This window comes from Triplophysa rosa, linkage group LG15 (assembly GCF_024868665.1).
Source record: "Triplophysa rosa linkage group LG15, Trosa_1v2, whole genome shotgun sequence".
Lineage (NCBI taxonomy): Eukaryota > Metazoa > Chordata > Actinopteri > Cypriniformes > Nemacheilidae > Triplophysa > Triplophysa rosa.
The window spans coordinates 18,559,400-18,569,266 of record NC_079904.1 but is presented as its reverse complement, the minus strand read 5'-3'; positions in this window follow the sequence as shown (position 1 = coordinate 18,569,266).

Genomic DNA, 9,867 nt, shown 5'->3' with positions numbered 1-9,867 from the left:
TACCGCGAGAGTGATTAGAAAGCACCGCTTGCTCTTTCCGGTGTGATGACCGCAAATCTGTCCCGAAATGCGCTCCCATGTACCCTTGTGGACTCGTGCCTAGTGCCCTATAGGTCTGCACTTCCTGACGTCACCAAGTGTGGACTCAGAGGAGGTCCACAAGCACGGAGTGCGCCATTTGGGACAGGGCCAAGGTCGTCACACGGGAAACGGATATTCAACGGAGGGAGCAGTGTTGTGGGCGGGGCCTATGAAAAAGGACTTTTAAATCAAGTATTTATATTTGCATTAGTTCAAATTAATAACAAATCGTTAGGATGCATCTAGGAGCATAACTAAGGTATCAGCAATGATGATAATATAAAAATGTTTATATGTTGCTATTTCCCCTAAAAGTCTGTCTCCACGTTTTTATTTTTATTTTTTATTATTATTATTTCTAAACAATTACAAACAAAATGGCATACGTAACAATTTTACATATACATATACCTATCTTCAGGTTGAGCTTACAAGTCTGTCTCCGCGTCAGTGTTGCAAAATACATATAAAACACGTGGCATTTAAAATATTATTCACGTCGCAGAATACACAAAATGTACAACATTTAATAATCCCTTCTCCCAAACATCATAAAATAGAGACTCTGTCTGTCCCCCGGATTAGCAAACATAAAATAATGCGTAAACCTCTTGAAAGTAATTTAATAAATACGGTGACTGGGAGGGGACATGCTCGTTTCACTTAGTTTTGTTGTGGCCACGAGATATTACCTCGTGGGAACGTGATAATATGTTGTGGCCATGAGATGTTACCTCGTGGGAATGCGATATTATGTTGTGGCAACGAGATCAGCTTGTTGAGCTAACGACATCCTTATGTTGTGGCCACCCGATATGAAGTCGTTCCCTCCCTTTTCGGACAAGATGCGGAGTGCTCCAGAAGCACGGTACTTCTAAAGCAATATGGGCCAGTTTGACTTAAAGACAGAGAAGGCTGGTAGCTGATTGTGGAATTAAATTCTAGAATAAAGACAGACTGTTTCACATGTTGATTTCATTTCGTTCGCGTCAGTAGGTTTATTTCATTATTTTATCCGAGATGAAGCAAATAGGCCAACACTTGTGCCGGAACTTCTCGGATTATTAAGGCAATTTAAATTATGCGCAATCCCCCTCCAAAATTGAAGCCTTGAAGTCATTATAAAATGTAAAAACGAATCATCATTAATAATTACAATTACAATATCAAGGGGAATAATGTAAAGAATATGCTTTTGACATAACCGTGCAGCCCAACCATATCGCAATTAAACCTATTCATTTATCACAGGAAAAAATAAAAACGACTAAAAGGAAACGAATGTGTTTTTTTATTAGTTCAGCGCTATATTTTAATTAAGAATAAATATTATTATAGTCCAATCTATTTCTGATAGTTCCAGGCGCTAATAGACGCGCACACATTTAAGTCGTGGCCACAAGATAAGGATGTCGTTTCCTCAACATACTAAGTCGTGGCCACAAGATAACGAAGTCGTTCCCTCAACATACGAAGTCATGGCCACGAGATAAGGATGTCGTTCCCTCAACATACAAAGTCGTGGCCACGAGAAAGGATGTCTTCCCTCACCATAGGATCTTGAGGGAACAAATTCACATCGTGTGGCCACAACATAAGGATGTCATTACCGCAAAAAGCTGATCTCGTGGCCACAATATATTATCACGTTCCCACGAAGTAATATCTCATGGCCACGACAAAACTAAGTGAAATAAGCATGTCCCCTCCCGGTCACTGTAAATAAACGTTAAACAAATTAAACATGAACAAAATACAAATAATCAACTGTTACGACTCGGATTGCTAAATATTAGATCTCTCTCTAATAAAGCACTTTTTGTTAACGATATGATAGCAGATCATAAAATAGACATGCTCTGTTTGACAGATACGGCTAAAACCAGATGATTATATTACTTTAAACGAATTTGTCCCCCGCAATTATTATTATAAACATGAACCTCATGTAAAAGGCAGATGGGGAGGTGTCGCAGCACTCTTTTAGCATTTTCCAGAAGTCTAACTCTAAATACAATTCTTTTGAAGTCATGGTACTTCATGTATCAACACCTAATACTAAGGATAAAACATTTTTTAAATGTATTATAGCTATTGTATATAGGCCTCCAGGGCACCACACAGATTTTATTAAAGAATTTGGTGGGTTCTTATCAGAACTAGTACTGGCCGCAGATAAGAGTCCTTGTCGTTGGTGACTTTAACATCCATGTAGATAACGATACAGATGCCTTAGGAATGGCTTTCAAAGACACTCTTAACTCCATGGGCGTTAGTCAACATGTGTCAGGACCCACTCACCTTCGTAGTCATACTTTAGATTTAATACTGTCTTACGGTATAAATGTGGCCGACGTTAAAATCCTTCAGCAGAGTGAAGACATTTCGGATCATTATCTGGTATTATGTTTGCTTCACTGGCCTACGGCTGCAAATAAAACTCATTGTTACAAATATGGTAGAACAATAAATTCAACTACCAAAGATGCGCTTCTTGATAATCTGCCTGACTTCTCTCAAATCTCTAGCATGAGAAATAACGTTGAAGATTTTGACATTACCATTAAAATTTTTTAACTCCACCTTCTCGGAAACGCTAGACACAGTTGCTCCTTTGCGTATAAAGAAGATTAAAAATAGCAGCCCAACACCGTGGTATAATGAACACACTCAGGCTCTAAAGAAAGCGGCCCGAAAAATGGAGCACAACTTTAAGAAAACTAAATTAGAGGTATTTCGTACAGCATGGAAGGATAGTATTCGAAAATACAGGAAATCCCTGAAAACGTCTAGATCCACCTACTTTTCATCACTAATAGAAGAAAACCAGCACAACCCTAGGTTTTTATTTAACACAGTGGCTAAATTAACAAAAAATAAATCGTCAGCGACTTCAGATTCTGGATATCAGCATAACAGTGTTGAATTTATGAACTACTTCACAAATAAAATCCAAGATATTAGAGAAATAATTATAACAATGCAACCAGAAGTGAAACCCGCTGAACAAACTAACTACAGCGCCCCTAAGGAGAAATTGCAATTATTTTCTACCGTAGATCACAATGAACTGTCTAAAATAATTAGATCATCTAAATCAGTGGTCACCAACCTTTTTGAGCCTAAGATCCCCGACGTCAGAATTGTTGAAAGGCAAGATCTACCATTCAAAAAGTTGAAAATAAAAACAGCCCAGATTGAACCTCCTGCTTGAGGCCTTTTATTTAGTCTATAATTGTGGGTCTATTTGAATTACCTGAAATTCTTTGTTCCACTTTTCAGATGCAACTAAGCAAACTCTGTAACGTGTAGAGTTGCCACTTTCAGTGTGCCATAATGAGGTGAAAAACACCAATTTAAACACCAGTTCAAGGACTTTAATTCATACATGACAGCTTGACATTAAAACGAGGTTTAGAATAAGTTTAACAAGACCCTAATTATTTAGGTATTTACTGTATAAAGATTTGTTCTTTATGATGCATTTATTTAGTTTACTTTTATTAAGTAAATACATCATATAGATGGAAATGTTATAAATAGGCCCTAATAATAACAACAACGTTAATTATTTATTTTAAATCATTTATCTATTTACTTTTACCCGTCTAATAATGTCTTGGTAATAAGTATCTGTTTCATAAAATAGCTAAAGGTAGTAGTATGGAATGGGCTATCATATTACTGTTATGGAAGTAAGGCCGGAGTCAGATGCAGGATAACAAGGCTTTATTAGCGCAAGATACTCCACAGAGTCACACAGAGAAAAACCACAATAATAGCAAAAACAGGCTCGAGCGCTCGGCCGCGAAAATATTTTGGGGAAAAAAACAATGGAAAAGAGAAACTCATACATGTAAACGGTCTGCTAATCCAGAGGCCGATGCCAACTCACTCACGTAATGAAGAAGTTCGTAAATCCAGAGGCCGTTGCCAACTCACTCATGTAGAGAAAAGTTTGTAAATCCAGAGGCAGTTGCCAACTCACTCACTCTGGGAACAGTGGGACACCGGGCAGGGTGAAAGAGCTCTGGAGCCTGGACGAACAAAACAATATTAGAGACAAGACAAGACTAGATCAAACGACAAGACTAGAAAGCTAACACAAAGTCAGCGAGAAGTAAACTAACGGACTGACCAGGAAGCAAGAGAATGCAGGAGGTTAAATAAGAAGACTAGATAGCGGGAGTGGAAACCGGTGTGAGGAGATTAGCTGAGTGAGAACAGGTGTGTCGTGAAGAGGATAATGAGGGAGGCGAGACTAAACAGAAACACCCAGCACTGGCGAGCTGTCAAACTCTCCAACTGTGCTAGACAAACACTAACAGAGAAAAGACAGGACAAAACAAACAGGTGCTCAGACCCGGGACCTGACAGTACCCCCCCCCAGCAGCGCTCCCTAAGCGCTCTAAGAGGGGGCTCACCTCGCCGCCGATTGAAGTCCACGATCAGAGCCTGGTCCAGGATGTCCCGGGACGGTACCCAACTTCTCTCCTCAGCACCATAACCCTCCCAGTCCACCAAGTACTGGCACCTCTGCCATGGTGTCGACGTCTAGTAACTTCCTCACCGTGTAGGTGGGGGAGCCATCCACTAGATGAGGGGGGGAGGAGCGGGACGATGCTGGCAGGACAAAGTGGTGAGGAGACCACCGGTCTAACCCTGGAAACATGAAAAACAGGGTGGACCCGACCAAGAGTAGAGGGAAGTCTGAGTCTGACCGCCACTGGATTAACCACCTTGGAAATACGGAATGGACCAATACCTGGGCGCCAGCTTGCGAGAAGGTGCCCGGAGAGGCAGGTCCTTGGTAGACAGCCATACCCGTTGACCACACACAAGGTAGGAGGAGAGGACCGGTGGCGATCAGCTGCTGCTTTGGTCCGTATGCGGTCTGGGCCAAGACCCCTCTGGCCTTCTCCCAGGTGCGGCGGCAGCGCTGGCCAGGCCAGGCCAGCCAGGCCAGAGCCGACGGAACCGCAGCGTCGGGTTCCTGAGAGCGAAACAGGGGAGGATTATAACCCAGAGAACACTCGAAGGGAGACATACCTGAAGCAGATGGCGGGAGGGAGTTGTTGGCGTATTCTACCCACGAGAGCTGAGAGCACCAGGAACTCGGGTAGTTGGATGTCAGACAGCGGAGCATTCTTCCAAGATCCTGGTTGGCCCGCTCGCATTGCCCGTTGGTCTGCGGGTGAAAACCAGAAGACAGACTCGCTGAGGTCCCGATCTGTCGACAAAATTCTCTCCAGAATCGGGAAGTAAACTGAGGACCCCTATCGGACACAATGTCGACCGGCAAGCCATGGAGGCGGAAGACGTGATCCACCATCAGTTCAGTGGTCTCCCGGGAGGAGGGGAGCTTGGGGAGGGGAACAAAATGGGCCGTCTTGGAGAAGCGATCCACCACCGTGAGAACCACGGTGTTACCACAGGAACGGGGAAGCCCTGTGACGAAATCAAGGGCGACGTGAGACCAGGGGCGTGAGGGAATGGGTAAAGGGCGGAGTAGACCAGCGGGCGGACGGTTGGGTGTTTTGCATTGAGCACAGGTCGGGCAGGCCAACACGAACTGTCTGACATCATTGGCCACAGATGGCCACCAAAAACGTTGACTGATGGCAGCCAACGTTCCCTTATTACCTGGATGGCAGACCAGTTTGGACGAATGACCCCACTGAAGGACCTCTGAGCGCAGCGCAGCTGGTACCCATAACCTGCCCGCCGGGCACCCTGCCGGCACTTGCACCCCTCGACCGGCCCTCGTCACCCGCTGCTCGATTCCCCAGGAGAGAGCCCCGATCACCATTCCCTTGGTGAGAATGGTCTCGACCGGAGTCTCCTCCCCAGTGGCCTCGAACTGACGGGAGAGAGCGTCCGGCTTACGGTTGTTAGAACCGGGCCGGTACGAGAGGGTGAAGTTGAAACGGCCAAAAAAGAGTGCCCAGCGGGCCTGGCGTGAGTTCAATCTCCTGGCTGAACGGATATATTCTAAATTCTTATGATCCGTCCAGACCAGGAATGGCTGGCCGCCCCCTCCAACCAGTGGCGCCACTCACCCAAGCCAATCTTACCGCTAGCAGCTCTCGTTACCGATGTCATAGTTACGTTCAGCAGGGCTGAGGCGGTGAGAGAAAAAGGCGCAAGGGTGCACCTTCCCATCCGGGCTGACCTCTGAGATAATACTGCGCCGACCCCAACATCCGAAGCTCGACCTCAACAATAAACTGGAGCTCAGGATCTGGAATAGACAGAATAGGTGCAGAGACAAAACAGACTTAAGGGAGTCAAAGGCTACCTGAGCATCCTGATTCCACCTGAAGGGCACCTTGATGGAGGTCAATGCGGTAAGGGGCATGGCCGTCTGGCCAAAATTCCTGATGAATCGCCTATAAAAGTTGGCGAAACCCAGGAAGCACTGCAGGGCCTTACGGGAGTCAGGGGTGGGCCATTCGGCGACAGCCTTTATCTTAGCGGGATCCGCCTTGATCCCCTTCGAGGAAATTATATGGCCAAGGAACGTAACTGACTCGCCGTGGAAATCGCACTTCTCCGCCTTAACAAACAACTGGTTCTCGAGTAAACGCTGGAGAACCTGTCTAACGTGCTGGGTGTGCACCTGGAGAGAGGGGGAAAAAATTAGTATATCATCCAAGTACACGAAGACAAAAATGTTAATCATGTCACCCAGAACGCTATTGATCAGGTCCTGGAAGACGGCTGGGGCATTGGTTAGACCAAACGGAAGAACCCGATACTCAAAATGTCCCGTGGGAGTATTTAACGCCGTCTTCCACTCATCTCCCTCCCGGATACGGATGAGGTGATAGGCATTGCGGAGGTCTAACTTGGTGAAGACCCGGGCTCCCTGCAAGAGCTCGAAAGCAGAAGACATGAGAGGTAGGGGATACCTGTTCTTAATCGTGATGTCATTCAGCCCTCGATAGTCAATACAAGGTCGCAGGGAGCCATCCTTCTTCTGGACGAAGAAAAAACCCGCACCAGCCGGTGAAGAAGAGCGACGGATGAGACCAGCGAGAAGCGCCTCCTGAATGTACTTGTCCATAGCCTCTCTTTCTGGACCAGACAGGGAGTAAAGGCGACCCTTGGGCGGAGAAGTGCCTGGGAGGAGGTTAATGGCACAGTCGTAGGAGCGGTGAGGAGGAAGAGCGGTAGCCCGGGACTTGCTGAACACCATGCTGAGATCGTGGTACTCCACCGGTACGCCGGTGAGGTCAGCGGGCTCTACCTGCGGAACACAAAACACAGAAACAGGAGACGAGGCAGGACCCAAACAAGACACATGACAAGACTGACTCCAAGAGAGAATAGAACTGTTCTTCCAGTCCACATGAGGATTGTGCTGCACAAGCCAAGGATGTCCCAGAACGATAGGGTTCTTGGGAGAATCAAGGATGTACAGCACAATGCTCTCATGGTGGTTACCGGATAAGAGCAGACTTACACTGGGAGTGACGTGTGTGACGGTAGTGAGGCGGCTGCCGGCCAGCGACCAGGCCTCGATAGGTTCGACGAGAGGTACGGCCGGAATTCTCCACTTCTGAGCCATGGCTGCATCAATGAAATTTCCCTCCGCCCCAGAGTCAAGTAAGGCGTGGCCGGTGTGGGAGATGCCCTGGAAGAGCAGTCTACAGGGTAACAGGGCACGACCAAAAGGAGAGTTTGCGCAAGGAAAGGCGCCCACCAGGACTCTCCGTCTCACCGGTGGGCACGGTCTTTTACTGGACACTGAATGGCGAAGTGACCGGGCTTGCCACAATATAGGCAGAGACCCTGGGCCACGCGCTGTTGTCTCTGCTGGGAGGAGAGGCGTAGTCGCCCCAATTGCATGGGTTCTGTAACAGAAGAAGTAGTAGATGGGGTATCACTAGATGAAGAGGCCTGGGAACGCCAGGAGAGGTTAGAGAGGCGGCGTTGTCGCTGTAGCATGAGTCGACCCTCTACTCGCAGAGCGAGACCAATAAGTGCCTCGAGCTCCTTAGGCATATCCAGCGCAGCCAGCTCGTCGGCGATGTCATGACTCAGGCCCTCCAGGAAGCAGGCGCGCACTGCGCTTGCGTTCCAGTCACACGCCGCTGCCAGCGTCTTGAGGCGGATGGCATAGTCAGTTACTGATCCCCCCTTCTGTGTTAAACGGGATAACAGAGCAGCGGCTTCATCTCCCCGAACCGTGCGGTCAAACAGCCTCACCATCTCTGTGCGAAAGTCCTCGAAAGTGGAGCAGAAGGAGGCTTTGGCATTCCATACGGTCACCCCCCATTCACGAGCCCGGCCAGAGAGAAGAGTCAGCACATAAGCCACTTTAGAAGTCTCTGAGGCATAACGACGTGGCTGTAGGGTGAAGACTAAGGCACACTGAGACAAGAATGCATGGCAAGAGTTAGGATCACCGTCATATGGTGGAGGGTTATTGGCTCAGGTTCAGGCTCTTGGCGACTGGCGGCAGCGGCAGCCGCACCCAGTCGGAGTTCGTCGAGTCGGGCTGCGAGTTCGGAGATCTGGGTATTAATAGCTCCTACCTCTTGGACGGTCGCGTTTAGCCGGGTACTCTGCTGTCCCAGCATAACTCCCTGTTGGGCGAGCGCGGAGCGGAGGGATTCCGATCCTGCGGACTCCATAATGGTCAGTCCGTTCTGTTATGGAAGTAAGGCCGGAGTCAGATGCAGGATAACAAGGCTTTATTAGCGCAAGATACTCCACAGAGTCACACAGAGAAAAACCACAATAATAGCAAAAACAGGCTCGAGCGCTCGGCCGCGAAAATATTTTGGGGAAAAAAACAATGGAAAAGAGAAACTCATACATGTAAACGGTCTGCTAATCCAGAGGCCGATGCCAACTCACTCACGTAATGAAGAAGTTCGTAAATCCAGAGGCCGTTGCCAACTCACTCATGTAGAGAAAAGTTTGTAAATCCAGAGGCAGTTGCCAACTCACTCATGTAGAGAAAAGTTTGTAAATCCAGAGGCCGTTGCCAACTCACTCATGTAGAGAAAAGTTTGTAAATCCAGAGGCCGTTGCCAACTCACTCATGTAGAGAAAAGTTCGTAAATCCAGAGGCCGTTGCCAACTCACTCACGTAGGAAAACGTTCGTTAATCCACCCACACAGAGAAGAAGTCTATGACAAGCTCCGTGAAACAAGCCCCGAAGTGAGAATCCGTGAAAGGGTCTGTACCACAACCTCGAAAGGTGAATCCGTGAGAAAATCTGAGTTCACATCCCCGAACGAGACTCCATGAGAAACTGCGAGCCACTAGCCTGAAAAGAGCTACTGTGATCTAACGCCGTGGATGAATGGTGTCTCTCCCGAACCGGACCCGGAAAAGAGCGGGGTCCTCCACGAGAGAGAACTCCTCTGGTGAGGGTGAGAAGCGGTAGCCTCCGGGCGTCCAGGGAAAGAAAACTCCACTCAGCCAGCCAGAAGATAACCCGAACTTGCCAGACCTGCGCCGCTCTGGGGAAACAGTGGGACACCGAGCAGGGTGCAAAGAGCTCTGGAGCCTGAACGAACAAAAACACAATCAGAGACAAGACAAGACTAGACTAGATCACATGACAAGACTAGAATGCTGACCAACAAAGTCAGCGAGAAGTAACTAACGGACTGACCAGGAAGCAAGAGAAAGCAGGAGGTTAAATACAGAAAGACTAGATAGCGGGAGTGGAAACCGGTGTGAGGAGATTAGCGTGAGTGAGAACAGGTGTGTTGTGAAGAGGATAATGAGGGAGGCAGAGTCTGAACAGAAACCCCCAGCACGTGGCG